The sequence below is a fragment of the Bactrocera dorsalis genome, chromosome 1, assembly GCF_023373825.1.
Source record: "Bactrocera dorsalis isolate Fly_Bdor chromosome 1, ASM2337382v1, whole genome shotgun sequence".
In the NCBI taxonomy this organism is placed as follows: Eukaryota; Metazoa; Arthropoda; class Insecta; order Diptera; family Tephritidae; genus Bactrocera; species Bactrocera dorsalis.
Window position 1 is genome coordinate 87,423,362 of NC_064303.1, and position 26,560 is coordinate 87,449,921.

The window sequence follows — 26,560 nt, forward strand, 5'->3', positions numbered from 1 at the left end:
TAGCTGCCATATAAACTGACTAATCAAAATCCAGTTCTTGTATGGATAACTTTTTTATTTGTAGAAATATCTTCACGAAATTCGGCACAAATTATTATCTAAGGAAACTGTACAACACCCGAAAAAATTGTTTTGATCGGACCAGTATAATATATAGCTGTCATATAAACTAACTAATCAAAATCCAGTTCTTGTACGAACAACTTTTTTATTTGTAGAAATATCTTCACGAAATTCGGCACGAATTATTATCTAAGGAAACTGTACAACATCCGAAAAAATTGTTTTGATCGGACCAGTATAATATATAGCTGCCATATAAACTGATTAATCAAAATCCAGTTTTTGTACGGACAACTTTTTTATTTGTAGAAATATCTTCACGAAATTTGGCACAAATTATTATCTAAGGAAACTATACAACCTCCGAAGAAATTGTTCTGAGCGGATCACTATAGCATATAGCTGCCATACAAACTGACCAATCAAAATCAAAATAAATACCTTTTTTGCCCTTTGATGCTTTAAGAAAGTTTATAACATAATTTTTTTTTCCAAATACCCGTAAATCACCTTAAAATTTTATAGAAACTTATTCAAAAAAATTTCGAAAATTTTCGCCTAGTACGCTGAAAACCAACTAATGTCGCACAGCGTTATTTGTTAAAGTCTTTTTGGTGTATTTATGTAAGCAAATTTACACATTCGCTGTATATAAACCACACACACATACATATGTAAGTATGTGCGGGTTCCCCAGCACACAAACACACTAATGGTATGTATTTATGTACGAATTACCTCAGACCTGCATACCAGTTCGAGCAGTGAGTAAACAAAGTGAAGAAAGCTTTTTAATTAAAGTGAATTCGAGTATAAAAAACACTCGTAAAAAGTACTTTGCACACCCATGTGAATAGCTATGTACATACATGTAAGTATGTAAGCATGCATGTCAGTAAATATATTCAAGTACGCGCGCATATACCATATACTCGTATAATATGTTATTGTTATAGTTATTGTTATTGTCGCCTTCATGCTGACGGCATGAAATGTGTTTACCATACACATTAGAATTCATTAATATATTTAAAAGCAACAACAAGAACAATCAATGAAAACGCATGAATCGCTGCGCGTACAACCTCAAGTGCCACAACAAAAACAACAACCATCGAAGAATGGAATATTTAATGGAAGCTGAACAACAAACAAATAGAATGGAACTTAAGCGCTTGAGTGAAAATCGAGTGTATCCACGGACGTTAAGTGATAATTGCGAAAAGTAAAGGCAAACACAAGAAAAGCAAAAACAATTGCGAATCTATACAGTCAAAAGCCAGCGAATGACAGGGTGTGTGTAAGTATGTATAGCTCAACAATAATGTTGAGGCTTTTATCAGCATTTGTTTGGCTGCGAGTGCTCGCTGCTGTCGAAATGTTTATAAGCAATGTGTCGCAACATTGAAAGAGCGCAAATTTAAAATTTTCATAACATACTTTTAGGCAGACTGTTGGCTGCATACGAAGTCGGGATTCAAATTTCGGGATTTTGACTTGCATATAAAACAAAGCAAACAGTGCTGGATGCGAATAGGTTTTATAATAACGAACTATTAAATTATAATTGAAATATCATGGAATTTTCAACGTATGCAATATTTTCGAGCGATTCTCTAGAAAGCAGGAACATTTATGTTAATAAACTGAAAAACTAGTTCCACTTAAATTGCGGCAAGATGAGCTTTGCTCAGGGAAACTAGTTAAGTAGATTTCTCGAGTTCTACTCTGGGTCAGAAGGATCTCACAGTCGCACAGAAGCTGGTCGTCGACCTACACCTGCAAAATACACGCGAGATCCATTGGTCCTGTGCTCCAGAAGACAGTTGGAAGAACGAATCATAATAGTTTTAGCGGCTGTACATCAATCAAGAAAACACATAAGTTAGAAAAACAAGCATAATTAGTCATTCTTCTCCTGTGTAAAAACGAATCTTAAAGAATTTTTTATAGAAATCTCTAGTTTCAATTGGAAAAAATGTTGAAAGTAACCCGTCAGCGGGTTGGATATAGGAGAAAGTTTGAATATGATTCCACCTCTTCTTTCTTCATAAAGCTTTGGTCTAAAGACTCTGACAAAGTGTCTAACCGTACCGAATATTAGCCTATTGGACAGTCTCTCGCCAGACTACCGAGCGGCGAGATTGACCTTGGTAAGAGCAAATAGTTCAGGCGACCTCTTAAGGTTCTCTCTGTACCAGCAAGCTCTCACAACCATATAAGTTGTGTTTGTTGACCAGCGCTTACCACGCTCAGGGCTTTATTAAAAAAAAGTTATCGATGTAGTACGAAAAGATTTAAAAATGTTCTAAAGTATAAAATTAAAATGGTTTCAAACCTTTATAGAATAATAAACTAATTCAAATTTCATTGGATAGCTTCGTTTTTCTTTTTTTAACGTTCCTTTCCAAATCTCTTACACTAACTGCCCCAAATATTTCGAATTGATTGGTTTTCATGCAGTAACACTTTTTTTTATATAGATCCAAAGGCTTTATATGGGGTTGAATTCAGGAGACTGAACGAACTACAGTCTGTCAAGAAAGAGCGTGGTCGACTTTATCGGCAGTTAATGAAAGATTTCGCTCTAATTCCTTCGCGAGCCGATAGAGGGAAGCTTTGCCCTTGATGCATTGTCAACAAAGGTTCAGTTGTCGTTGATCTTTTGAAAGAGAATCACGTTAAACGCCATGAGTGCTGAGTACGCGACGCGCTACGAAGCTGTGTTCCAGTGCATCCACCCAAAAGGTCCCAAAATGTCGCAGTCAGCGGCTGCTAAATATATGAGAAAGTCGAAGGCACTTGTACAGAAGTGGATACAGCGATATAAAGTGGCTAAAAATGTCGATGATTTACCAGACCGTGGTTCGATAGGAAAAGTGAACAAAAAATTAAAAAAAAAAGACCAGTGAATCTGTTTTCACGGAATCCTGCTTTAACACTGCGGCAAGGACAAGCAAAAGGTTTAGATATATCCTACGAAACTATCCGAACCCTTCTTCATATTCATGATCTGAAATGGCGCAACACGAAGAAGCCTCTGTTGACTGAAAAACTTGTGACAAGGCGACTCGCTTGGGCGCATGAGAATATTGATAGAGATTTTGAAAATGTCACTTTTACTGATGAATGTTCTATATGGGCACGTTCTGTCCTCACGCGAGCCTGGTCAACTTCCACCAATATTCTTGTTCAGCGGACCGTAAAACATGAAATAAAGGTGCATCTTTGGGGCTGCTTCTCAAGACAGGGATTCGACACTTTGTACCTCTTTACTGACAACCTAAATGCCGAGAAAATGATAAAAATCTACAAAAAGGCTTTACTGCTATCTGCCAAATGATGGCTCATCAGAAAAAATGAAGATTGGATTCTGCAGGAGGACAACGATCCTAAACACCGCAGCAAGCTCTGTATTCAGTGGAAAACTCAATCTGGCATCGTTACATTGGATTGGCCGTCGCAGTCGCCCAATGCAAACCCTATTGAAAATGTGTGGGCATATATTAAACAGAAGCTTCGTGGAAGACGCACATACACTTTGAAGCAGTTGTCTTACGAAATTCGTCGAATATGGAGATCCTTGCCAAATTAGTAGAAAGCATGCCTCGGAGATGCCAGGCAATTATTGACGCCGGTGGTGACTGATCATATTATTGACCAAATTACATCACTGTTTGTAATGTGTACAATGTATGTATAAATATAAAAGTTTCATAAAATAATTTTTTCATAAATTAACACGACCACGCTCTTACTTGACAGACTGTAAGTTAAAACCTCAACTTCGTTGATTCTACCACACTTTCTCGCGTACTTGCTGATATGTTGACGGTCATTATCTAAAGGGTGATTTTTTAAGAGCTTGATAACTTTTTTTAAAAAAAAAACGCATAAAATTTGCAAAATCTCATCGGTTCTTTATTTGAAACGTTAGATTGGTTCATGACATTTACTTTTTGAAGATAATTTCATTTAAATGTTGACCGCGGCTGCGTCTTAGGTGGTCCATTCGGAAAGTCCAATTTTGGGCAACTTTTTCGAGCATTTCGGCCGGAATAGCCCGAATTTCTTCGGAAATGTTGTCTTCCAAAGCTGGAATAGTTGCTGGCTTATTTCTGTAGACTTTAGACTTGACGTAGCCCCACAAAAATAGTCTAAAGGCGTTAAATCGCATGATCTTGGTGGCCAACTTACGGGTCCATTTCTTGAGATGAATTGTTGTCCGAAGTTTTCCCTCAAAATGGCCATAGAATCGCGAGCTGTGTGGCATGTAGCGCCATCTTGTTGAAACCACATGTCAACCAAGTTCAGTTCTTCCATTTTTGGCAACAAAAAGTTTGTTAGCATCGAACGATAGCGATCGCCATTCACCGTAACGTTGCGTCCAACAGCATCTTTGAAAAAATACGGTCCAATGATTCCACCAGCGTACAAACCACACCAAACAGTGCATTTTTCGGGATGCATGGGCAGTTCTTGAACGGCTTCTGGTTGCTCTTCACCCCAAATGCGGCAATTTTGCTTATTTACGTAGCCATTCAACCAGAAATGAGCCTCATCGCTGAACAAAATTTGTCGGACGTAAAGCGCGAAACACATTTCGAACCGAACACTGATTTTGGTAATAAAATTCAATGATTTGCAAGCGTTGCTCGTTAGTAAGTCTATTCATGATGAAATGTCAAAGCATACTGAGCATCTTTCTCTTTGACACCATGTCTGAAATCCCACGTGATCTGTCAAATACTAATGCATGAAAATCCTAACCTCAAAAAAATCACCCGTTAGTTGGTATACCCAGAAAATGATGTATTCCATTAAATCTATGGTAACATTACCTCATTCAAAAATTTTGACATATGCCACGTGAGCCAGGAAGTCTTCATTCAAGAAAATTGGGCCTATTCCATTACATATGTGTAAAGTTTATCACGATTTTACCGCCGCCATATTTGACGAATTTTATTGTAATTCAGAGATTATATTCCGTATAATCTCTTAAAAACAGAGGACAAAGTTTCCAGAACTTTGACGACCAAATAATTCCATTTTAGATTCGTCTGCCCACAATATATTTCTCCATTTAGCCACGTGCCTGGAAACATGTTTTTTCGTGAATTGTATAAGGACTTCTAAGTACTAGCTCCTTCTCTAGTAGTGTTACTTTTCGTAGACTCTTTGTTCTGTCGCAAACCGCTACGAAGAATTTCAGTATTAACTCACTAATTTAGTTCATCGCTGCGGCCTCTGGCTTCCGCTAAAATACTAATATAGGTAGCGCATGCAATATAATCTAAGGCTTTTGCTATCATTAGAGCCAAATACTCTGCGATTTCTTGCATCTCCTTTAACATCTTTCCAAGTTTTGTTAATTGTGTGATCATTCCCACTTTACCTCTTCAGAATGCTTTCGTCAACCCACTGAAGAAAAATACAATGATTGAATTTATAAAAGCTCGATCAATCTGAATAATCTAGATTATGGAAATCTACATTGTTTTCCAATTTTGGGATTAGATTAAATATTATTTTAGAAAGTTAACAAGGGTCTCAGAGAACTTATAAATCTGGACAGGAATAATGATCATCACAATAAAAACTTATGTCGTATTTTAATGGCAGTCTCATGTCGTTGTGTACCGCTAATGTACCTCATCATATACGAGGTTTGACAATGAAGTAATGCGACTGATTTTATTGCCGCGCTTGTGGTAAACCTGTGACTTTGAAATTCCCTTTCTTTTTTTCCGGCATTCCTCCCCTCTCCATTGATATATGTACCATCAATTTAGCTTCTTTAGTTCGCCCGCTGCGTCAAGTTGAGTAGTAGCGTGTTTGTAGTGCTCGTCACGAAAATGGAAAAACGAAATCAAGAGCAACACATCGCGATAAAATTTTGCGCCAGAGGGCGAAACAGCTTCGCATGAGCAAGTCGAAGGTGAAAACGATGATTATTGCCTTTGATAGCCGTGGAAATCGTCCACAAAGAATTCGTTCCACCGGGGAAAACTGTGAATCAAGTCTACTATTGCCAAGTACTCGAAAGATTGCGAAAACGAGTCAACAGGGTGCGCCCAGACATCGCTCGTAACCGTGACGAGAGTACTCGCGGACATCCCAGTCGAAGCGTTCCAGAAATGTTACGTAGCATGGAAACCGCGCTGGAATCGCTGTCTAGCTACCCAAGGGGACTACTTTGAAGGGGTTGGCAGAGTTGTAGAATAATTTTCAAATATACGGTTTTTATGGAATCAGTCTCATTACTTAATTGTCATTCCTCGTACATATAATCTTGAAAGGTTATTTTTCATATTAGACTCCTATTATTATTTTGTGTATAACTGTATATATTATATTATACTCGTATATAATCAGTTGAAAAACGGCCGCAATTGAAAAAAAGAAAGTGATGTTTCGAATTGCTTCCGAAAGCCACCGTATTCTCTAGATCTGGCCCCCAGCGACTACTTCCGTTTCACAGATCTCAAAATAATGCTTACTTGGAAGAAATCGCTGTAGGCCGAGGACTTTCAAATTGACCTGTTATACGGAGAATATTTTAAATAGGACGTATTTGGGGTTTTCTTTAATTTCTAGTTCCATTTCTGGTTTTTGAAATACTTTTATAACTGCAGCAACATATAGAAGATGTACAGAGATAATACAGCTGTCATCGGACTAACAAATCTATAACCAAATTGTTGAAATAAAATTTGTATTTTATTGAATTTCTAACAAAATTCTCAAGTGATCTGAAAGTCTCATCCGACATACAGACATATCTAAAGAATGTCGCAAGCATTCTTGTAAATTGTGGTAACTACTATCTACTACTAATATCCGATTCCGTTGCCAGCGTTCAGACGCGGTCGTCGATGATACATGATGAATGGTATTTTGTTGGAGTTGGAGAATGGTGTAATGTGATTTTTTTTTTGCTATTCATTTTTCTGTTAGAAAACTGCTTGTTTTTTGCTATTTCTATTTACGGTGCTTTTTGGGTGTCATAAACATATTTATGACAAGTTCTGGCGATAATAATCTCGTACTTACCCACTCAAATTTTACAACAATATCGGATGGCTGACTCATGATAAGCCTGCCCTAACACTACTGACATTTTTGTTTCTATGTTATTTTGATACGCGATCGTTATCTACGTATGTATAAAGGTGCAAAAATATTCCGTTTTTGATTAGCACATTTTTTAAAATTCTCGGAATCTAATCGAAAAGTTGTTAAACAAAAGGAAAAGGATAATTTATAATTTGCCTAGCCTATAATTTAATTACTAATTATAAATTTATATAAAGGGTGATTTTTTAAGAGCTTGATAACTTTTTTTTAAAAAAAAAACGCATAAAATTTGCAAAATCTCATCGGTTCTTTATTTGAAACGTTAGATTGGTTCATGACATTTACTTTTTGAAGATAATTTCATTTAAATGTTGACCGCGGCTGCGTCTTAGGTGGTCCATTCGGAAAGTCCAATTTTGGGCAACTTTTTCGAGCATTTCGGCTGGAATAGCCCGAATTTCTTCGGAAATGTTGTCTTCCAAAGCTGGAATAGTTGCTGGCTTATTTCTGTAGACTTTAGACTTGACGTAGCCCCACAAAAAATAGTCTAAAGGCGTTAAATCGCATGATCTTGGTGGCCAACTTACGGGTCCATTTCTTGAGATGAATTGTTGTCCGAAGTTTTCCCTCAAAATGGCCATAGAATCGCGAGCTGTGTGGCATGTAGCGCCATCTTGTTGAAACCACATGTCCACCAAGTTCAGTTCTTCCATTTTTGGCAACAAAAAGTTTGTTAGCATCGAACGATAGCGATCGCCATTCACCGTAACGTTGCGTCCAACAGCATCTTTGAAAAAATATGGTCCAATGATTCCACCAGCGTACAAACCACACCAAACAGTGCATTTTTCGGGATGCATGGGCAGTTCTTGAACGGCTTCTGGTTGCTCTTCACCCCAAATGCGGCAATTTTGCTTATTTACGTAGCCATTCAACCAGAAATGAGCCTCATCGCTGAACAAAATTTGTCGATAAAAAAGCGGATTTTCACATTTCGAACCGAACACTGATTTTGGTAATAAAATTCAATGATTTGCAAGCGTTGCTCGTTAGTAAGTCTATTCATGATGAAATGTCAAAGCATACTGAGCATCTTTCTCTTTGACACCATGTCTGAAATCCCACGTGATCTGTCAAATACTAATGCATGAAAATCCTAACCTCAAAAAAATCACCCGTTACATTTATTACCTTCTTAAAAAAGCTGAATATCTCGAGAAGTATTAATGATGGCGATTTTGAACTCGGACCTTTTTTATAACAAATCAAATTTCCTACAAATTTGTCATGAACATTTTTTCTGTAGCTCCTGTCATTTACGAGATATATACAAAAAAAATGCAAAATTCTTGGAAAAATCGGGTTTAGAGCCCCGTACTACCTCGGCCGGTGAGTTACGACTTTTTTGCACTGGGCCCTTTTGTAGAGTGAACAATTCTGAGAAATATGCGTCTAAAGTCAAAGCGATGCCATAAAATACCTCTGAACTGTAGGAATTTAAAGATAAAAACTCACGATTGCAGTGTACTTTATATGGAAAATTTTTACAGGCCTCGGTCCAGTTCTTACTGTTAATATTAAGGGCTAAAATTTTCAGGGAATTTTGTTTAAGGTATTTCCAAGGAAATTTCGTGACGGGACTGAAAAAAATTAATAGTTCAAAAAAAAACACCCTAATGTACATATAACCAATCCTTGACGGTTGATTTTACTGGGGCAGTGTCCGCAAACTCAGCATCAAGGCGAGTTCTTGCTTCAACTATATTTTTTCCCTTGAAAAAGTGATATTTTATCAACACGATATTCTTTTTATTAATTTTTTTCATAATAACAAAAGTTGCTTCACTCAAATGATTTAATTCACAAGGTAATGACAGGTGTCGTCGAATTTGAACACGCGTCTTTTGAAGATTAGGGGCTAACAAAGAATCATAAGGATTTAAGTTAAGAATAATTAAGTCAGTTGGTAGCATGTCTACAAAATAGTTTTTAATCTAAAAATATGAAGAGTATGGTAAGTAAAAGTGGACTCAAAGATGAAATATCAGGAGCAGTTGCACTTCATGAGGAGTTTGTTCCAATAAAGATTTCAAGTCCATTATAATATTGTAAATTACAAAAAGGAAGTTCTGATTATGGCGAGTGAGAGTGAGATGATTCGAAGCAGCAAACCGACAGCTGTTTCAAGGCTAAAGACACAATAATTGCACGCTTTTAAAGCAAAACTGAGCAAGCAACCTAATTAATGGTCGCATCGCTACATACATAATTACATACAAAAGTACATATGGAAATATAAAAGCACACAAATCTATTCATTCCGCTGGTCAATCATTGACCGCCGTTGAAGATATTGTTGCAAACAGCGCTACACTTGAGTTGTTTTTGAAAAGATAGAAAACTAAATGAAATCAAAATAAAATCAAAATAAAAACTAAATATAAACATAAATAAAGAAATATGACGATTAATAGCGTTCTTCAATGTTGAATATGATTTTCTTTTCCTTTGCTCTGCCAGCTTGCCTTACGAAGTCCATCCGTTTAGCGCGCTGGGCCACTTATCGCGCCAACTTGTTGTTATTGTACGAAAGAAATTAAAAAGAATATACACAAGGAAAATGCTATTATAAAAATATAAATAGAAATGCAAAGAGAAAAAACAGCGGAGAAATTATTACAATTATATGTATGCATATTTACATATCAGAGCTACAGTTTTGTGCAAGAAATTAATACCAGCCCACTGGGATTATAAGGTATTTAAGAAACTAGATATGTTACGTATAAGTATTAGTGGATTTTTGACATTGCAACGTTATGATAAAAAGAATCCGCGTTCTTTGTACCTTAAGGGGTTACGTGGGTTTTGAAATTTCCAAAAATCGTTTTTTCAATATTATTTTTAAATAGATAGAATATTTTCCCAAAGTTTCAAGGCAACGCGATAAAAGTGTAGAAGATCGAACCGATGGGAGAGCGGCACTCTTGGCTTGACAGGTCGGCTAGTTTGTTTTTATCGAAACATTGTCTTCTAAGTCAATGGTCACAATTTCTCAGAGAGTACTGGTGAAAATAGGCATTATTCGGCCGTCCAAACCCATGTAACCTCTTAAGAGTAGTAAACACATAGATTGAGTTTAATCAGCTACCAGGGACATAAGTCCGACTAGCACAGCATACAAATTTTTTCGTCAGTTAAAACCCACGTTACCACTTAAAGGTAGAAAATTATATTTAATGGCTGACGGATTTCTAGATTATCAAAACTTAACATTCTCGTTGTAACGGATTCCATTCATATGAAAACCAAATAGTTTGTAAGAAGCCTTGTGAAAGTTTTGTTCTGAGCTAAAATAAACCTGCAATCTATTTGTCATTACTCTCTTCACATAATCTCCTCCGGCCTCCTGAATTCTAGAATTGTGTTTGGGGCAAAATAAACCCAATCTGATAGCAGATCTCGTGAATTTTACTCCTTCTTCTAGTGAGTACGACTTGAACGACTGTAAACTGATGGAAAGACGCGCAAATGTGTCCTGAGGCTACAGTGATCTGTAGACAACACCTGCATTCTTACTCTATTGTTGAATATTTATAGTAATAATTTTAGTTAGCTAGTATACTCTATAGAGATACAGATTTTATAGAATTTTTCAAGAAATAAGAAGGATTATGATCTAGGTTGGTTAGTTGAAAAGCCGCACCGGCTGACCAATGTCCCTTAAGTTGGAGCATTGGACCACTTTTCCAATTTTTCGGAGGTGGGATCTTAAGAGTAGGTACCCGGTGTTGACTCCTACAATATTACTATGTTTCATTTCGCCCAGAAAAAGCAGTTTCTTTGATTTTGTGGTTACTTTTTAAGGGGTAGAATTATTGTACTCTCGAACTCTCTCAAACATCTCGGAGTTATCCTAGATAAAAAAAAACTGACCTGGATAGAACACCTTGAGAGCAGAGCTGGTCTCCTCCAAAAGAACCATGATCACAAAGTGGGGTTTACGACCTCACATGGTGTATTGGCGCTACACCTCGAAAAAGTGCTGTGTTAATCCTTTGAAATATGTAGGTGCAACGGGTCTGTTTCGGAAATGCAGGCGCAATGAAAATTACATCAACAAAGGCTCGAGAGGTTATCCTCGATATACGGCCAATACATACATACATAAGTTATTCAAGTAAAGTATGATGCAATATTACTGCCGACATCAACACTACACCAAAGTTACTTTGTGATATGGTGCTGGTGCTCCAAGATCTGAGGTGTTCCTTAGGGTCAATTGCTTCAAGTAACCCTAGAAAAGGCTGAATTGACTGGGCCTAGATATTTATTAAACGTGTTACGTACTGAAACTCTAGTTTTGGCCTCCTTGCATAGCCTAACTCAGTGGCACTTAGCATTGTCTACGGTTAGCGATAATTATCACTTGGTCTTATGTGATCATGATCTTTGAGCATAGTTATCTTATGATCAATAACTGCAAGCTCTCGCTTTCTGGCAAACCTATTGAGAGATTCATGAGAGATATGTTGCCGCAGTTACCCGGAGAAAACAGAGAAGAAGCGCAGCAAACGCTGTCATTAACCGCAGAAATTACAGTTACCATAAGTGCGGTAAGTATAAAACAAGCAAACATTTCAAACATGTCTGTGAATATGAGAAAACATAAATTGTGCAAAATTGCAAAATGCATTTTAGGCTCTGTTTAATGCACTGTAACAGCAATTAATGGACAACAAATGAGCGGTTATCGTGCGATTGACGGTTGAAAGCAATCTAAGCATATGAAGCTATGTATGTATGTATTATATATGAAAAAAGTTTACAAAATTACAATGTTTCTTATGCATAAATGCAAGTAACCTGTAGTAAAGCACAGAGGGGTACACAGGTAAAGCTTAGATTCCACAGTACTGACTTTGTGAATGATTTTAGCACTGCACTGACTTTGGACAAATTTGTATATCAAGAATTCAGGACGGTAAAGTCCATACATCGCGATTCTGCAAAAATTGTATACACTTGATATTACTATATTTCAAACCGAAAACTGCCAATGGCATCACCAATGACATCAACTCAAAAAAATTAAAAAAAAAGAGCTGGGCTGATTACTTTTTTTCGGTGCGCACTAGTTGCTAAGTAATTGCTAACTAACCGATCTGACTACTGGGTATACATATGGCTCGCTGCCAACGTCATTATGATTTTCACAGATATTAACGCAGCGCCTCATTTGAAAATCGTGGCTATATTTGGTTATACATTTTCTTGCAGCTGCGAATCGATGACGATGACGCCGTACATAATAAATACACTTTATGCACACTTCGAAATAAATTCGAATTAGTTCAACATTAATAAATATTTTTATAAACACCTTGTGGCTTCATAAACATAAATCTACATTTTTATGGGTTAAAATAAAATAATGGCATATAAATAAATACCACTACATTGAGCTATTTAATTTTTGTTGGCAGAATGGTATAATCGAACTAGTCCATAATTTTTTGATATATCGATCTGAATATTTTCACACGTCTTTTTCTCGCCAAGAAGCTACTCAACTGTCGGAACTGTTGACATCGGCTCACTATAGCATATAACTGTCATACAAACTCGCCAAGCAGCTGCTGATCTGTAGGAACCATCGGCATCAGACCACCATAGCATATAACTGCCATACAAACAGAACGATTGAAATCAAGTTCTTATATGAAAAACTTTTTTAGCTGACGAGATATCTTCATGAAATTTGGCATAGATTAATTTTCAAGACAACGCAACAACATCCGAAGAAATTTTCCAGATCGGCCAGCAAAAGCATATGAACAGATCGATCAAAATCAAAATCCAGCACTTGTATGGAATATTTTTTTATTTGACTAGATATCTCCACGAAACTCGACATAGATTGTTATCCAAGTCGACAATGCAATCTGCGAACAAGTCTTCAAAGTTCAATCCTCATCTTGAAAGTAGATGTATCCCACAAAATCACAAATTGATACTCAAAACCTTTATTATATTTTCTTAACAAAGTTTATCCATAAAAAGTTTAATAATTAAAAAACGCAGAGATAAATAAGCTGTAATCAATTGTTATTACACAACAATAACAAACACAGCATGTAAACAATGCAAAAAAACAATTAAAGAAAATAATTACTCTATCGCTTCGAAAGTACTGGTAGTAGCATCCCGTAAAAAAATTTAAACACATTTGATTATTTCCGCACACCAGTGAAGAGTCGTAATAGTTATCGGAAAATATACAGCAGTGAGGAATACAATAACACACTTTAAGGTTGAAATTTTCACACCAATAACTTGAGATTTTTTAAAAATTTGTTAGATGCACTTTTCAAGCATTTTTATTACAAACCATCTCTACGGTAGAAAAAAAACATTGTGTTAAGGTTAAAACCATGTTTAAGATAGTACTTTTTATTCGAATTATTTGAAGTTCGAGTTATGCACGTGCAACTGTAGTTGGGCTTCGTAATTCAAAAAAGAGTTTGGTTAATCTAAAGTTGAATTGCTTTAACTTCAATTCAACTGTGTGGAGTTGAAATTTGCGATAGAGCTATTAATTTATGCTCCTTTACTTTTAGTGTCACAACATTTATCTTTGTAATATTGCCCATCACTGTAACGAATTATTACGATAAATATCTCAATAGCTTGGTAATTAATAGAAACCCTGTGGAAAAATCCCAAAACGTTACAACCATATTCGTGTACTCATATGGATATGTATTTAACTGCAAATATGTACATAACATAAGTACGTATGTATGTATTTATATAAATTTTCTTATATATTCATACGTAGAAGGCAATTACAGAAGAAAAAGCTTGTGGAAAAATCGAACAAATCATCAGTTATACTTATGTAGGGAGTATGTTTGAAGAGGCTTTCTAAGAAGTGTCTTCCAACCAATTTTTCAGAGTACCAAGCGAAAAAACAATCGCTTTTTGACCCACCCTAATGTATATATGTACATACATATATGTATATAGGAGGACCTTCCCGTTACAATTAAGAACTCATATTTGGAGAGGCTTCTTAGAGGTGTCTATTTTTCCGAGTACCAAACAAAAAAAAAATTTTTTGAATCACCCTAATGTACATATTTGGAAAATTTGCATGCAAACGAGAGCAAAGGCTCCTAACCGCTGGCTGACTACAAATGAGTCAATTTATTTTCTAAATTTCTACTAGAATCAAGATTCAAAAATTCACTGACTGTTCTCTGCGCACATACTATAATGTTCCAATTGCTATAAAATTCAACACGTGACTTAAAAAATCTTTGCTGCACATATTTTCTTGAAAAACGTACATTATTTACTCTATATTTATATATTTTTACCTATTTTATCTAGCGCATGAAGCAACTATATTGGTTGAGTAGGCGGGTGATACAGTTTTATTGACTCGAACTGCTCACACCAGCCCACACATACATACTTATGTAAGTATATGCATAATTTACACAAAACAAAAAGAAATATATATACAAATATATATATAGTATATACTCGCATATTGGAAATTGTGCAATATTGTTGGCGCCTTTTAGTGCACCCGCGATGCGCCAACGCAATCATGAAAATGATAAATAATTTATTTTCGTACGAAAACCGGCGAACGAACGGAGAAACGCAATAAACTTTGAAAATACTTCTGGAAGAATTCGGAAAATCCGATGTGTGTATATATGTCTATGTGCTCGACTCGACCTTTAAATACACTTCTATTTTGCATTTTCAATTAAGATTTTATACGCTTTATTAACAATTACGAAATTTTTAAAAGCTCATATAGTATGTACATGACTCACAGCTTACTTTGTGATGAAATGGAGAATATTAAAGCCTTTATAGTACGATAAATTATCCAGCGTTTTAGTCATGAGAATCGAATACTGAACAAAGGTAGGGAAGCAGCAAACAATATATTCAGTGACAATGATGAGCGTAAGACAAAAGCTAATCAGAGATCTTCTACACCGAAACTGGGTGCTGAAATTGAAACTGACCTGAAAAATCTTGTAATGCGGAAACTGTTCGCCGTGTGCTGCGCAAACTGAACTTTAATGTTTCGCGAAAACGAGCCATTTATCAGCCCAAAAATCAGGCAATGAAAACTTAGCTTCGCCAAAGAATATATTGCTAAGTCCCCAGAGTACTGGAATTCAGTAATATTTTCAGGCACAGTGAATTTCAAAATCTGCGGTTTGAAAGGTATGACCTATGTTCGGCAAAACCAAATTCGGAGCTTAATGAAGAAAACTTGAGTTTTGGTGTGCATGTCAGCTGCAGATATCGGGAGGTTAGCTTTAATCGTCAAATTTTCGCACCTACAAATTTTGAATTTGGGTTTAAGGTCTTGCACCTCCAGCATTGTCATCAGACATACATTTTATTGAAAATCGATGGTCCATATTGAAAAATAATATCCGAAAACATGAAGTATCGTACAAAATCCAACTCAAGGAGGCTCTATAGACGGAATGGGAGAAATTTTCACCTGACATAACTTTTTTAGTAGCATCAATACGAAGACGTCTTAAAGCTATTATAGATAATAATGGTTATAATACAAAAAAAAAATAAAAAAAAAAAAAATAAAAAAAAATAAAAAAAAAACTACAAAAACAATGTTTAGTTAATAAGTTTGAAAAAATCAAGTTCCTGCATAAAATAAGATGTAAGCCACTGTGTTGCCGAACAAAATACAATTTTTTGCAATATTTGTTATTTCTTGGATTTCATTCGAAAATATCGTTCTTGACACAATATAATTTCACAAACTCCAAAATATGTGCTGTAAGGTCAAACTCAGAATACACAATTTCCATTATTAAAATGTATTATGTATAAGTAGTTAGGGATAGTCAGAACTTTCAAAACTTGACTTTTTATTAAGTTTAAAACCTTAGAAATATTTACCGGAAATTTTAAGTAAATCCAACAAATTCGAGTTATTCGAGGATTTCTGGGCGCTTCGTTTGTGTAGCACTTCAGGTGGGTTGCTTTCAATACTACGTTTTTTGAGCTGGTAACCACTGAAGTTTGAGAACCCGTTATATTACAATGATATTTAGACACCTTTTTAAAAACTTCAAACACGTTTTTTTTGTTTATATTCGGTTTTTTATAAAAAACAAAAACTGTTGTTATTTTCCCGAAAACATGGAAAAAAAATTTTGAGCCCGCCATTTTGTTAATAAAAAACAAGCTTCCACAAGGACTTGCTTATCTATTAAAAAACTATTTTTTTCTGTCTGATTGATTTTATATTAATCTTCAAGGATTATTAATTATCAACTGAAGAAGCTTCGGTTGGAACTGGATCAACACGAATAGCTATATCTCTTAAAATTATTATTTTTTTCTTAAATTTAAATCAACTAAGCGATTTTCAATGCAACAAAAACAATATTTTATGCGAAAATTATATCAAACCAAAAAATAACACGAAATGTTAAAAGTTTCATAACAAAATCGTGCCTAATTCACAGGCCGCCAGTGTATATGCCCAATGTTGTGTTTTCAAGAATTTAAGGAATAAAACAGACAAGCAGAAATATGTGCGAAAATAAATATAAAAATATAAACAAAGTAACGACTTGTGTTATGAAAATTTTTATAAAAAAAAACGAAAAATCAATATAAATTTCCCACCGGGAAAACCGACGCGCTTTTGGCTGCGTGACAAAAGATTCCGAATCCATTGCTTGGCATATTTCAAAATTGTTCATATATTTTATTTAATGAAATAATTAATAAGAGTATTTTCGTGCGTTGCGCTTATATTCTTTAATAAATTGTTAATGTTAATTGTTGTTGTTGTTGTGGTTTTTACTACTTTGCTCCAACAATTTGTATTTGGCGCTTAGCCAAAAGTTATTCATCGTGAGATTTGTTTATTTCAATTTTATACATTTTTATGGAAATACCTGAAGAACGTTGAAAAGGCAAAAGAAAACCCGCTGTTTTTTGGGAGTTCGGCGCTGCGTAGAGAATATGCCTGATAAGTTGATCAATATAGTGGGAATATATTTGTTTACTTGTTAAGATTATCATAGTTCGTAATCGTAGCTTATTTCTCGAGTTCTACATGTTTCAACACTGTACACACCCAACACTTTTACACTATTTTTCCGGCGCAGGAACATGCGACTTACCAACGGCAGTTACAACATCCAAAAAAATGGTTCATGACGTGGCAGCCGGAATCTAACGCTCGGAGCAGAATCTCAAGCGGTCCTTCAAGCTTCCGGAATACTGCAGTATCTTCCAGATGGAAGTCTTTGCGGCCCGGAAAGCGGCTGAGATAGCTACCAACGCAGGAAACAACATAAGGATGTTCAATATGGTACATACCTTGATCTCACATCGCTTTAAGTCAGAGAAGGTAGTTAGAAGCAGTAAGACGGTAGATGTAACGGCTGTCGGAAATATACTGCGTTCCTGGTCAAAAAGGAATTCCGGGAAACGAAATAGCAGGTGAGATTAAAAAACACGGCAGCGGTCTGGCAACCGAACCAGTACAGGAAATACGGATATTGCTAAAAACGACACAAAATGAAATATCCGAAATGGTTGACAGACGGATCAGGGTGAGACTGTATGTCTTAAGGGCGCAGGATCGCCAAGATCTTGTGCAAATGCATCGCAGAAAATGCAGGGAAGTAGGGATGAGAGAGGCGCTGGAACAGTTTCTATTCTTCTATCCTGACTTATCTAGAACTCATTGCCATCTTAATAACGAGTATGTGTTTACAGACCATTAGCAGTATTATGACCACCACTCTCAACACAGTCCACAACTGGGCATAACAAGCGAGTTCGGGGTTGAATCCGGAGAAAAGGGATCTGCTTATGTTCACAAGAAAGCTTAAAATTCCTCTATGGAGGTTCCCTTCGGAAAATGGAACACAACGGGTGCTACACAGATATTGTTAGATCTGTTCTGCTCTACCTTGCAGTAAAATGGTGATACGCCGGGTACGAAATCCACCTACCGGAAGCCAATGGAAAGGGTTCTGAGGCACGTTACGCTGTGCATAACAAGAGCTTTAAGAACAACGACGACTCTTGAACTGGTACTAAACCTGCCACCTATAGACCGCTTCGATAGCTCGGTGGGTAATGGTAGTTGGGCAAACACCGACTACATGACACCACTTTTCAACTGGTAAATAAGTTTCAAAGTAAACATATAAAAAGATGGCTGACAAATATACGAATGACTCGAAAATGGACGATGGAGTTGATGTGGGAATATACTGTTCAGAGTGGAGTTAGGCATAAGGCCGTTAAGTTGCAGGACCTCTGCAGTATACTTCAAGCTTAGATCTTTGCTATTGCGAAAGCTGCCCAACATCTATGTAGAAAGCCAAGCAGCAATCAAGGCAGTAACCTGGTATCATATATCGACAAGAAGTGCATTGGGAAGCAGAGTAGCAGTGGAAAGTGTTGCCAGAAGTAAACATCTTCACTTCTACTGGGTGCTTGGCCACAAAGGCATCGAGAGCAATGAAATAGTGGACGAGATTGTCAAGATTGGTGTAGAGCTAACAACCCAAAACTTGATCAACAACCTTACCTATCTTGTAATCAACTTAGATATCTACTACTTGGATGCTCAGAGGACTACGTGAAGTATAAAAATTAGATATCAAGTCGCTCTCTTTGCAAAAAGCGTCCACGCTTTGTATGACAAAAACTCGAATAAAACTGAACTTCTTTTTGGCATTACTAAAGACCAGTACGTCTATGTATGGCATGACAGCCGGGCAGTATAGCCTAACCAAACCTTTACCGGCATATCTCAGAGTTATATAATTTGCGGTTATTTTTGCGCTAATTACACCATTTCTAGGTAAGTCCCCTTTATCTCCAAAATTATACTCTCATACCAAATACAAAACACGTTAAAATTAGATCGCTCGTTAAAGCAACGGTATACTAGGAATGCTATCAAAAACTTATCTAATATTTATTACAGCCAAACAAATACTATACATACAAAACTGACAGCAAATAAACTCGTGCATTTCTCATACGAGACTTATGATTATTGACAGCTCATAGAATCAGTTCTGACATGCTATAAAATACTTATTTATAGCCAAAGCCCAAAGAACACACAACAGTGGTAAAAAAATATGCATGGAGTTGGTTAAAGAGGCAAGTTATGAAAACAGTTATTTAATTTTTTGCAGTCTGCGAAATTGTGCGAGTTTCGTTTATTGCTTCACAAGCACTTTCACAGTTAAGCGAGTGTTCTTTTGACGCTCGTTTATAAGCAAGAAGAGGAAGCTATAGAAGCAAGAAGCAGCGTAAATTTCATGCGTTCGCAATAAAGAAGTATTTTTCTAATTGATCCAAAAATATTTGCGACCATCATGTGATATGTATCTTTATGAACCCATCGAATAAAATGACCTTAGACACCTGTCGATCATAAAACTACAGCTACTGCACCCTCACACTTTACGATTATCATTTGAGGCGTAAAAATTTACCAAATTCAAGATTCGTGCGATAATAAAATTATGAAATTGTCAATTCGAAAAGATGTCAGACTGTTGTAAAATCAATAAACATGTTCATAAAATGTTTGAGCTAATAAATCGAAAAGCGAAGAGAAATGCGGTAAAATAGCAAATGAAATAAAATACTAAATTAAATTATCGAATTGACGTCGAAAATCAAGTCGTTGATCAATTGTCTTTTATGATGATTTATGGCGGCGACTCGCGCCCATGTAATCGGCGCCGGTTACCACAAGCTACCGGCGAATATAATAAATACATATACATAGTAGACAGCTCAGTCGTTGGGAGTGGGCACAGACATTTTGAATATATGGTACCATAAAGGATGGGTAAAAGAAAGTAAGACGAAGTGGATATCGGTCGCTAAATTCGGCGAATGCCGCGCCCATTAGCTAACAGGTAGCAACTCTTCAGTGAATATCTAATCGTTAAGTGTTAAATCGAAATGTTTAGTCAACTTAAGCGTCTATCAGCTGCTTGTCATATGACTGGAAAAGTGTATGCAAAACGAACATAACAACTACAAATGATTAGTACGACCGACCGCTTTTATCTTTATCGCAATGCTTGAGTAACTTGCAGGGTACAAACAAACAAGTGTTCGAGTAAATTTTAGATTAGACATGTCAGCAAACTTTTGGTGCAAAATACTTTCGACTTTGAGATATGTGCGAATTTCATAATTGACATGAACACTTTTTACTTTATAGGAGTTTTAATGAAAATTGAACGGAACGAAAAAAAGAGGGGATATACTCAAGAGAAATATAAGTTCTACAAAAAGTAATAATAATAACCTATCGATTACTCTCCGAATATGTGCGGAATTATCCGAGTCATGAATGGCAATAGAGTTCATAATCACGCTGCTCTAGAAACGGTCTGAAATGTCTCGGAAAGCTAGCTGGGATACTAAATTTAACTTCAGACAGGAGAAAATAACTGCAAACTGCTTCATTCAGGATCTTTCCTAAGAATATAAAGGAAAACATTTGTCCCTCGGGAGATATATTTATAAGTTATAAAGGACTAGTGTATGGAGGAAGACTTAAACTAGAATCCCATTGGAAACGCCTCAAGGCGAAAAGTAAAAACAGTTTTTGAACAGATTCTAACTTGTCAAAATGGATTTGGTAAGTAAGGTACTGGTAAAACTCATAACTGGTAAGTCCTGGGGCTGTAAGCTAACAATTATCTGGTGGATATACACTATGATTGTGAGCTTGACTGTTACATATGGAGTGATGGCAAGAGCTTTTATGGTATTGCATATTTCGGTAGAACTTCAACTATCTAGACTGTGAAGACTCACCTGCGTTTGCGCTCGACCGCAGTACGAAATCATGGTCATGCTAGAACTCACATCGCTCCACATAGTAATCAATCAAGCAACTAAAAAATGTATTAAATGACAGCAGAAGGATATAGAAGAGGGAAGGGAATCTCGTTGCAGCAAAGGAAGGAATTATGTGATGAAACCCCCGAGCGACAGCATTTCCAAAAGTGTAAAGTTCACAAGAAAGTTAAAAATAGCAACCGGTAGTGAGGCTGAAATGAGTAACTCTACGCTTGATCTACTGTTAAGATGCAGCACTATTGAGTGTTCCATTGACGGCACAAAAACGTCAATTCAGGTGTCGCAGGACCGCCTATCAAACTTTCCACTTATGGAACGTTTTTCGAGGATTTTCCTAGCATATGCTTATCAGCTCGTAACCAAGTCCAAATCATCTAGGTGCCAGGTCATAACAGTATAGGTGGGAATGAACTCGCTGACGAGCTGACCCAATCTGCAGCTTCTTCCAGGATGATAGGACTGAAACCATGCATTGCGTTGGTTTTCATACCATAAAGCATATGCTTCGCAAGGAGAAGAGAGCGGACAGGGAATGTATTGCCAGCAAAATTGCTAATGGGTTTTTACAATCCCACTAGACTTAAAAGTTTAATCAACCTGCCAAGAGACAAATTCCGGCTACTCAGGCATTTTACACTAGGTACTGTAGGCTCAAGAAGACCCGGTAAGCCATCGGTACAGCGTCTTGCGCATCCCGCCGTTTCTGCGATATAGAGCAGAAGACTCCCGAGCACCTGCTGCTACACTGCATGTAGTCTGTGGGCCTTTATCCTTGGATGTATGTATCCGAATAGGGATCACATCACTTCAATAGCACCCAGCAAGATAGGGGATTTATCAGCGTGCTGGACCTATGAGATTCGTTGCTACAGAAGGGATTGCACACATAATAACACTTAGGTCGAGGTGCCAACCTCAATTTATTTCCAATTCCTTTTCCAAAACTCTTTAAGTAGGTAAATGTGAAGCTCGGAACGCTTAGGTTTCAGATTCAAGCGAAGGGCAGAGATGAGTCAGAGCGTAACTTGAAAAGCAGCATAAAGAGTATCTTAACCCTTTCCGACACACCTGCTAAATTTTATATGCCCCTACCTCGCGTATTTTTCTATTAGGGCAACATAACCTCCCATTTTGTTTAATTTTTCCCGACGAACACACAGAGCCTATGCAAGATAGTTTCAGTGGTTGTCCACCTAATATAAACAAATAACATCGACACTTGGAAGCTGGCCAATTTGAATTCTAAAATGTAAATAAATGCCATTTTTAGTTTCGAAACTTTTAAATAAAGGCGAAAATTTCAAAGATCTTTTCACAAAATTTCCATAAAAAGCAAGCCTAACTACTAAATGCCCTAACATAAACACCTGTACAAATGTATGGTGTAAACTGTGTACTCGAAACCACTCGCTGGATCATGTGATATCAATAAATTGAGGAAAATATAATATTAGGCACAAAACTGGAAAATGAAGGAGGCCTTCACAGCTACAAACAAATTTGCATAATTGCCGGCGCCGCAGTGAAACACCTAACTAGTAAACAAAAAAAAAATACTAGTTTACCGCAACAAATAACTCAACGAAAATAAACTAGTCCAAAAGTGATCACATCTGACCTACTTTTAAAACTTTCAGTCTTATTACTTCAATTAAACAATTTTAGGCACATTGAGGATTTTAAGAGTAAGGCCGTCAGAGAGTGTTTGGATCCGTCGACTGCATTCTTACACACACCTAAAGTCGCGGTGAAATCCTCGTCTATCTATCTTACCCAACTTTTGTGGTCTCAAAAATATATGTGACCACGCCATTTCGGTTTGTGTACTAGTTACAGGGTGGTTAACAATTCATTTCACTCAAGGTTTATACATAATTCCAGATAAACAAACATTTCAGTCAGAAGTGCGATTTTTCTCGACAACCTGCTTCCAGCGGCAACAAACTTGTCTTTTCTTATTCTAATTTCAGTTTTCCCTCAGCACAGCCGGCAAACAAATATTTACATTGAAATCGTTATTGCTCACGTAAGGCATACATTAGGGCACAGGGTGAGTCGGCTGAACAAAAAACTTTCATGCATTATGTTTATATTTATGTTATGTAATGTGGCAGTATGTGAATGTTATATTATGTGTTTATGAAAACATTGTACCATACTGTGAATTAACAACAACAAAATCGTCAGCATCGAAACCCATGCAGAATAACTCTTGCCAACAGGTGCTACTTCGGACTGAGTAGTAAAGTCCTCTCTCGACGAACAAAGACTAAAACCTACAAGTCACTCATCATCCTCTCGACTTGCTATATGGTGCAGCGGCATAGACGATGAGAACATCTGACGAGTCGACGTTACGAGTTTTCTAGAGAAAGGTTTTGTGGAAGATTTATGGTCCTTTGCGCGTTGGCCACGGTGAATATCGCAGTCGATGGAACGCTGAGCTGTCGAGATATCCGCCGGCCTTGACATAGTTCAGCGAATTACGAGACAGCGGCTACGGTCATGTCGTCCGGATGGATATAAACACTCCAGCTCTGAGCGTATTCGACGCAGTACCTACCCGCCCGGGGAAGTAGAGGAAGAGCAAGAACCCCACTCCGTTAGAAAGACCAGGTGAAGGACCTGGCTACACTTGGAATCTCCAATAGGCGCCAAACAGGGAAAAGGAAGAATGATTGACGCGCTTTTATAAACTCGGCGGTTATAAACTACCGCCATATAACGAAGAAGAAGACGATGCTGTGAATTGTTTTTTAATTAAAATATTTATAAAGAGTATCAAAAAAACAAATACTAAAGCTTCCATACAAGAATTGAATTTTAATCGGCCAGTTTGTATGACAGCTATATGTTTTACTGATCCGATCTAAATAATTTGAAACTTGGTTCGATATCGGCGGTTTCGACCGGGTTCTTAAAGAGAAAAAACAGAAAAACGGGCATGGCTAAATCAACTCAGCTCGTCATTCTATTACGGAGTCTCTAACGTTTCCTTCTGGGCATTACAAACTTAGTATCAAGCTTAGTAAACCCCCTCCTTTAGGGTATAAAGAAAATATGTTAAAAAAAAATTATTGACGAGAATTTTGTTTTTAATATAAAAAATTTCCGTTCTTTCAAAGAAGTATCCATCACCACATCAATTTAGAACACTCCATGCACCGCCACCACAAACTCTTGCCTGCCTCTCTTTAATGCTTCAAACCATAAAAAACGCTGCTGTTTACAATAATATTCACGCGATAATGCCAGTCATCATAGGCAGAAATCTTAAGTGCAAATATTTATGGTATACATGAATACATTCGTACAAAGTTTTTTATTCTTTAAAATGTATTATATAGGGTGATTTTTTAAGAGCTTGATAACTTTTTTTAAAAAAAAAAACGCATAAAATTTGCAAAATCTCATCGGTTCTTTATTTGAAACGTTAGATTGGTTCATGACATTTACTTTTTGAAGATAATTTCATTTAAATGTTGACCGCGGCTGCGTCTTAGGTGGTCCATTCGGAAAGTCCAATTTTGGGCAACTTTTTCGAGCATTTCGGCCGGAATAGCCCGAATTTCTTCGGAAATGTTGTCTTCCAAAGCTGGAATAGTTGCTGGCTTATTTCTGTAGACTTTAGACTTGACGTAGCCCCACAAAAAATAGTCTAAAGGCGTTAAATCGCATGATCTTGGTGGCCAACTTACGGGTCCATTTCTTGAGATGAATTGTTGTCCGAAGTTTTCCCTCAAAATGGCCATAGAATCGCGAGCTGTGTGGCATGTAGCGCCATCTTGTTGAAACCACATGTCAACCAAGTTCAGTTCTTCCATTTTTGGCAACAAAAAGTTTGTTAGCATCGAACGATAGCGATCGCCATTCACCGTAACGTTGCGTCCAACAGCATCTTTGAAAAAATACGGTCCAATGATTCCACCAGCGTACAAACCACACCAAACAGTGCATTTTTCGGGATGCATGGGCAGTTCTTGAACGGCTTCTGGTTGCTCTTCACCCCAAATGCGGCAATTTTGCTTATTTACGTAGCCATTCAACCAGAAATGAGCCTCATCGCTGAACAAAATTTGTCGATAAACACATTTCGAACCGAACACTGATTTTGGTAATAAAATTCAATGATTTGCAAGCGTTGCTCGTTAGTAAGTCTATTCATGATGAAATGTTAAAGCATACTGAGCATCTTTCTCTTTGACACCATGTCTGAAATCCCACGTGATCTGTCAAATACTAATGCATGAAAATCCTAACCTCAAAAAAATCACCCGTTATATAAGTACATATATACATATGCACAAGGCTTTCCAATATAACCTTCCATAAAAATTTTAATATTCAGCACGACCTTCCCATCACGTGGACTACAGCCGGAGTGTTCTATATTTCCATTTCGCTTTTTCAATTTTTGGCTATTACTTTCCTTTTGTATACATACAGTTTTGCGCATGATAATAGCAGTGCTCACTTGAAAGTGACGAAAAAATAGAAGTTTTTCATAAATTTGTTTCACTTTCTTCCTTTGCTTTAACTTTCGTTACTAATTAACTCGTTTAGGAACGCTGTTCATACTGATTTTTCATGTTCTTCAAACGAAGTCCTGTAAAAAACACCCCAATGAAAGGCTCGGATGAGAGACTCTCCTTCTGATGACGACCACTGCAAACGTACTAAGGATTATGACTTAAGGGCAAGAGCCTGGAATGCCCGGTCCCTTAATTGGAAAAGTGCCACTGCTGTCCAACAAGGGCGATGAACGGGACAAGGACTGATACGAGTAGGTCCTTGTGGAATTTACTAAGATGGGCATATAAAGGAGCGCGAATTCGGTGTGGGTTTCGTGGTGGTAGAGTCTCCGTTGCCGAATCCTGGCATTCACCCGGGTGGATGAACGTCTAGCCACAATCCGCAATCTTCAACATATCGCTGATTTCCGCCCACACTCTGACGGAAGAGAAGGACGATGTGACCACAGATATGTTCTATGAGTGCTTGGAGCGCACCTATGAGAGCATCCCCACGATGACAAAATCGTGCTTGGCGACTTTAAGGCCAAGGTGGGCAAGGAAGATATCTTTGGCACAACGGTCGATAAATTCAGTCTCCACGACGAAACATCCCAAAATGGGTTAAGACTGATCGACTTCGCCGGGGCCTTAAATATAGTTATCTGTAGAACTAGATTCCAGCGTATGAAAAATCACCTGGCTGTCCCCGGATCGAAAAGCCACCAACGTCGATCGATGATGTTGTAATGGAAGGAAGATACAGAAGGAAGTGTTTTAGACGTGCATACGTTCCGAGGTTCTAGCATGGAGGCGGACCACTATCTTGTCACGAGACGCATTTGTAGACAAAAAAAGAAAGAGGCCGGAATGGGTGAGTACGAAGATCTTAACATACTGGCCGACAGGGGTATTGCTCGAAAATTTTACGAAAAAATGCGGCGACTAACAGATACCTGGCAAAGTGA

The 26,560-nt window shown here is 37.1% G+C and overlaps 2 protein-coding genes across 6 annotated transcripts in view; one reads left to right on the forward strand and one right to left on the reverse strand.

Moving 5' to 3' along the window:
* The window catches only part of LOC125775787 (uncharacterized), a 327,611-nt gene that overhangs the window by 97,038 nt on the left and 204,013 nt on the right, over positions 1 to 26,560 (forward strand). The gene's annotated exons all lie outside the window — the stretch shown is intronic.
* LOC105229173 (GTPase-activating protein skywalker) overlaps positions 1 to 26,560 on the reverse strand; it is a 165,466-nt gene that overhangs the window by 76,114 nt on the left and 62,792 nt on the right. The gene's annotated exons all lie outside the window — the stretch shown is intronic.